This window comes from Rutidosis leptorrhynchoides, chromosome 2, assembly GCF_046630445.1.
Source record: "Rutidosis leptorrhynchoides isolate AG116_Rl617_1_P2 chromosome 2, CSIRO_AGI_Rlap_v1, whole genome shotgun sequence".
NCBI lineage: Eukaryota > Viridiplantae > Streptophyta > Magnoliopsida > Asterales > Asteraceae > Rutidosis > Rutidosis leptorrhynchoides.
The window spans coordinates 130,538,618-130,545,000 of record NC_092334.1 but is presented as its reverse complement, the minus strand read 5'-3'; the positions used below and the strand labels follow the sequence as shown (position 1 = coordinate 130,545,000).

At 36.0% G+C, this 6,383-nt stretch overlaps 1 pseudogene; it reads right to left on the bottom strand.

Annotated features, from left to right (window-relative positions):
* LOC139888271 (probable receptor-like protein kinase At1g30570) overlaps positions 1–113 on the bottom strand; it is a 93,616-nt pseudogene extending 93,503 nt beyond the window's left edge.
* Positions 114–6,383: the final 6,270 nt, after the last annotated feature.

Sequence of the window (6,383 nt, the reverse complement as noted above, 5' to 3'; positions counted from 1 at the left end):
CCAATGCAATTGTCTTCATGGAATTTATTCGTAGCCAATTTAATAGCTTCAAGTGAGATTATGATGTCTGAAAGAAGATGAGATGGAAAATAATTCTGTGTCTTATTCATCATTCACGTATACAATATATACTGATACATTGACTTTGGCTCCAAGCTAATAATAAATTAATGCTACAAATATGGAAAGGTAATCTCTACATAAAATACAATATTGACTAGATCAATTCTTTATATACATTAGGCTATATCGGTGGACTAATACTTCCCCGCACACGAAACGGGAGGTTGGCGAACGTTGAGAGTGGCTTTGAAGTCGCTAAACAGTACATACGGTAAACCCTTGGTAAAAATATCCGCAACCTGATAACTGGACGGGACATGTAAAACACGGACCTGACCGCGAGCAACTTGTTCCCGGACAAAATGAATGTCAAGTTCCACATGCTTTGTTCGTTGATGTTGAATAGGGTTGCTAGATAAATAAATAGCACTAACATTATCACAATAGACGAGTGTAGCTTTTTGTATCGGATGATGAAGTTCAAGAAGCAGATTACGTAGCCAACACGATTCGGATACCACATTCGCAACTCCACGGTATTCGGCCTCGGCACTCGAACGAGATAGAGTCGGTTGTCGCTTAGAAGACCATGAAATCAAGTTATTCCTCAAGTAAACACAATATCCGGATGTGGATCGTCGTGTGTCGGGACACCCGGCCCAATCCGCATCCGTATATGAAACCAGATTAGTAGTAGTTGATTTGTAGAGATGTAATCCGTGATCAATCGTACCCTTTATATAGCGTAAAATACGTCTCAAAGCTCCCATATGCCCTTCGTGGGGAGCGTGCATGTGAAGACATATTTGTTGGACCGCATAAGAGATATCGGGGCGTGTGAAAGTAAGATATTGTAATGCCCCGGCCATACTTCGAAAAAATGTTGGATCAGAATATACCGCCCCAGCTTTGGCACTTAACTTAGAGTTGGTGTCGACAGGTGTACGGGCCGGCTTACAATTTAACATGTCAGCGCGTTCAAGAATCTCCTTTGCATAGTTTTCTTGACTAAGAAATAAGCCATGAGGCGTGTGAGTCTCTGCAATACCAAGAAATGAGCTTAACTTACCAAGATCCGTCATCGAAAATTCCATGTCCAATAGACGCATGATCGAGTCACGTAAAACGGTAGAAGATGCAGTGAGGATGATATCGTCTACATAGAGTAAAATATAAGCAGTATCTCGACCCTTTTTATAGATGAACAGCGAATGATCACTTGTACTATGTGAAAAACCAAGTGTAGCAACACAGTCGGTGAAGCGTTGGTACCACGCCCGGGGTGCCTGTTTTAAACCGTATAAAGATTTCGTGAGGTGACACACATGAGTAGGCTGAGAGGGGTCCCGGAAACCGGAAGGTTGATGCATATAAACGGTTTCAGTAAGTTTCCCGTGTAAAAAAGCGTTTTTAACATCCAATTGGTGTATGAACCACGAGTGTTGAAGAGCAAGACTTAAAACCGTGCGTATCGTGGCCGGTTTCACAACGGGGTTGAATGTTTCCGTGCAATCTATTCCAACCTGTTGAGACCTGTCATCACCAACCAAACGAGCTTTGTATCGCTCAAAAGAACCGTTAGCACGAAATTTATGTTTAAAAATCCACATAGACCGTATAACATGCATGTCAGGTGTTCGAGGGACTAGTTCCCAAGTCCCATTTTTAATAAGAGCATGAAACTCGTCTATCATGGCACGCTTCCAATGAGGATTAGCGAGTGCCTCAGCCGGGTTTCGAGGTATAGGCACAGGGAGTGAAATGTCCCGTTCTTATTGATTAAAAACGTTCCATATTAATTGATTTCGTTGCGAGGTTTTGACCTCTATATGAGACGTTTTTCAAAGACTGCATTCATTTTAAAACAAACCATAACCTTTATTTCATCAATAAAGGTTTAAAAATCTTTACGTAGATTATCGAATAATGATAATCTAAAATATCCTGTTTACACACGACCATTACGTAATGGTTTACAATACAAATATGTTACAACAAAATAAGTTTCTTGAATGCAGTTTTTACACAATATCATACAAGCATGGACTCCAAATCTCGTCCTTATTTAAGTATGCAACAGCGGAAGCTCTTAATAATCACCTGAGAATAAACATGCTTAAAACGTCAACAAAAATGTTGGTGAGTTATAGGTTTAACCTATATATATCAAATAATAATAATAGACCACAAGATTTCATATTTCAATACACATCCCATACATAGAGATAAAAATCATTCATATGGTGAACACCTGGTAACCGACATTAACAAGATGCATATATAAGAATATCCCCATCATTCCGGGACACCCTTCGGATATGATATAAATTTCGAAGTACTAAAGCATCCGGTACTTTGGATGGGGCTTGTTGGGCCCGATAGATCTATCTTTAGGATTCGCGTCAATTAGGGTGTCTGTTCCCTAATTCTTAGATTACCAGACTTAATAAAAAGGGGCATATTCGATTTCGATAATTCAACCATAGAATGTAGTTTCACGTACTTGTGTCTATTTTGTAAATCATTTATAAAACCTGCATGTATTCTCATCCCAAAAATATTAGATTTTAAAAGTGGGACTATAACTCACTTTCACAGATTTTTACTTCGTCGGGAAGTAAGACTTGGCCACTGGTTGATTCACGAACCTATAACAATATATACATATATATCAAAGTATGTTCAAAATATATTTACAACACTTTTAATATATTTTGATGTTTTAAGTTTATTAAGTCAGCTGTCCTCGTTAGTAACCTACAACTAGTTGTCCACAGTTAGATGTACAGAAATAAATCGATAAATATTATCTTGAATCAATCCACGACCCAGTGTATACGTATCTCAGTATTGATCACAACTCAAACTATATATATTTTGGAATCAACCTCAACCCTGTATAGCTAACTCCAACATTCACAGATAGAGTGTCTATGGTTGTTCCGAAATATATATAGATGTGTCGACATGATAGGTCGAAACATTGTATACGTGTCTATGGTATCTCAAGATTACATAATATACAATACAAGTTGATTGAGTTTTGGTTGGAATATATTTTTTACCAATTTTCACGTAGCTAAAATGAGAAAAATTATCCAATCTTGTTTTACCCATAACTTCTTCATTTTAAATCCGTTTTGAGTGAATCAAATTGCTATGGTTTCATATTGAACTCTATTTTATGAATCTAAACAGAAAAAGTATAGGTTTATAGTCGGAAAAATAAGTTACAAGTCGTTTTTGTAAAGGTAGTCATTTCAGTCGAAAGAACGACGTCTAGATGACCATTTTAGAAAACATACTTCCACTTTGAGTTTAACCATAATTTTTGGATATAGTTTCATGTTCATAATAAAAATCATTTTCTCAGAATAACAACTTTTAAATCAAAGTTTATCATATTTTTTAATTAACTAACCCAAAACAGCCCGCGGTGTTACTACGACGGCGTAAATCTGGTTTTACGGTGTTTTTCGTGTTTCCAGGTTTTAAATCATTAAGTTAGCATATCATATAGATATAGAACATGTGTTTAGTTTATTTTAAAAGTCAAGTTAGAAGGATTAACTTTTGTTTGCGAACAAGTTTAGAATTAACTAAACTATGTTCTAGTGATTACAAGTTTAAACCTTCGAATAAGATAGCTTTATATGTATGAATCGAATGATGTTATGAACATCATTACTACCTTAAGTTCCTTGGATAAACCTACTGGAAAAGAGAAAAATGGATCTAGCTTCAACGGATCCTTGGATGGCTCGAAGTTCTTGAAGCAGAATCATGACACGAAAACAAGTTCAAGTAAGATCATCACTTGAAATAAGAATGTTATAGTTATAGAAATTGAACCAAAGTTTGAATATGATTATTACCTTGTATTAGAATTATAACCTACTGTAAGAAACAAAGATTTCTTGAGGTTGGATGATCACCTTACAAGATTGGAAGTGAGCTAGCAAACTTGAAAGTATTCTTGATTTTATGTAACTAGAACTTGTAGAATTTATGAAGAACACTTAGAACTTGAAGATAGAACTTGAGAGAGATCAATTAGATGAATAAAATTGAAGAATGAAAGTGTTTGTAGGTGTTTTTGGTCGTTGGTGTATGGATTAGATATAAAGGATATGTAATTTTGTTTTCATGTAAATAAGTCATGAATGATTACTCATATTTTTGTAATCTTATGAGATATTTCATGCTAGTTGCCAAATGATGGTTCCCACATGTGTTAGGTGACTCACATGGGCTGCTAAGAGCTGATCATTGGAGTGTATATACCAATAGTACATATATCTAAAAGCTGTGTATTGTACGAGTACGAATACGGGTGCATACGAGTAGAATTGTTGATGAAACTGAACGAGGATGTAATTGTGAGCATTTTTGTTAAGTAGAAGTATTTTGATAAGTGTATTGAAGTCTTTCAAAAGTATATAAATACATATTAAAACACTACATGTATATACATTTTAACTGAGTCGTTAAGTCATCGTTAGTCGTTACATGTAAGTGTTGTTTTGAAACCTTTAGGTTAACGATCTTGTTAAATGTTGTTAACCCAATGTTTATAATATCAAATGAGATTTTAAATTATTATATTATCATGATATTATCATGTATGAATATCTCTTAATATGATATATATACATTAAATGTCTTTACAACGATAATCGTTACATATATGTCTCGTTTAAAAATCATTAAGTTAGTAGTCTTGTTTTTACATATGTAGTTCATTGTTAATATACTTAATGATATGTTTACTTATCATAGTATCATGTTAACTATATATATATATCCATATATATGTCATCATATAGTTTTTACAAGTTTTAACGTTCGTGAATCACCGGTCAACTTGGGTGGTCAATTGTCTATATGAAACATATTTCAATTAATCAAGTCTTAACAAGTTTGATTGCTTAACATATTGGAAACATTTAGTCATGTAAATATCAATCTCAATTAATATATATAAACATGGAAAAGTTCGGGTCACTACAGTACCTACCCGTTAAATAAATTTCGTCCCGAAATTTTAAGCTGTTGAAGGTGTTGACGAATCTTCTGGAAATAGATGCGGGTATTTCTTTTTCATCTGATCTTCACGCTCCCAGGTGAACTCGGGTCCTCTACGAGCATTCCATCGAACCTTAACAATTGGTATCTTGTTTTGCTTAAGTCTTTTAACCTCACGATCCATTATTTCGACGGGTTCTTCGATGAATTGGAGTTTTTCGTTGATTTGGATTTCATCTAACGGAATAGTGAGATCTTCTTTAGCAAAACATTTCTTCAAATTCGAGACGTGGAAAGTGTTATGTACAGCCGCGAGTTGTTGAGGTAACTCAAGTCGGTAAGCTACTGGTCCGACACGATCAATAATCTTGAATGGTCCAATATACCTTGGATTTAATTTCCCTCGTTTACCAAATCGAACAACGCCTTTCCAAGGTTCAACTTTAAGCATGACCATCTCTCCAATTTCAAATTCTATATCTTTTCTTTTAATGTCAGCGTAGCTCTTTTGTCGACTTTGGGCGGTTTTCAACCGTTGTTGAATTTGGATGATCTTCTCGGTAGTTTCTTGTATAATCTCCGGACCCGTAATCTGTCTATCCCCCACTTCACTCCAACAAATCAGAGACCTGCACTTTCTACCATAAAGTGCTTCATACGGCGCCATCTCAATGCTTGAATGGTAGCTGTTGTTGTAGGAAAATTCTGCTAACGGTAGATGTCGATCCCAACTGTTTCCGAAATCAATAACATATGCTCGTAGCATGTCTTCAAGCATTTGTATCGTCCTTTCGCTCTGCCCATCAGTTTGTGGATGATAGGCAGTACTCATGTCTAGACGAGTTCCTAATGCTTGCTGCAATGTCTGCCAGAATCTTGAAATAAATCTGCCATCCCTATCAGAGATAATAGAGATTGGTATTCCATGTCTGGAGATGACTTCCTTCAAATACAGTCGTGCTAACTTCTCCATCTTGTCATCTTCTCTTATTGGCAGGAAGTGTGCTAATTTGGTGAGACGATCAACTATTACCCAAATAGTATCAAAACCACTTGCAGTCCTTGGCAATTTAGTGATGAAATCCATGGTAATGTTTTCCCATTTCCATTCCGGGATTTCGGGTTGTTGAAGTAGACCTGATGGTTTCTGATGCTCAGCTTTGACCTTAGAACACGTCAAACATTCTCCTACGTATTTAGCAACATCGGCTTTCATACCCGGCCACCAAAAATGTTTCTTGAGATCCTTGTACATCTTCCCCGTTCCAGGATGTATTGAGTATCTAGTTTTATGA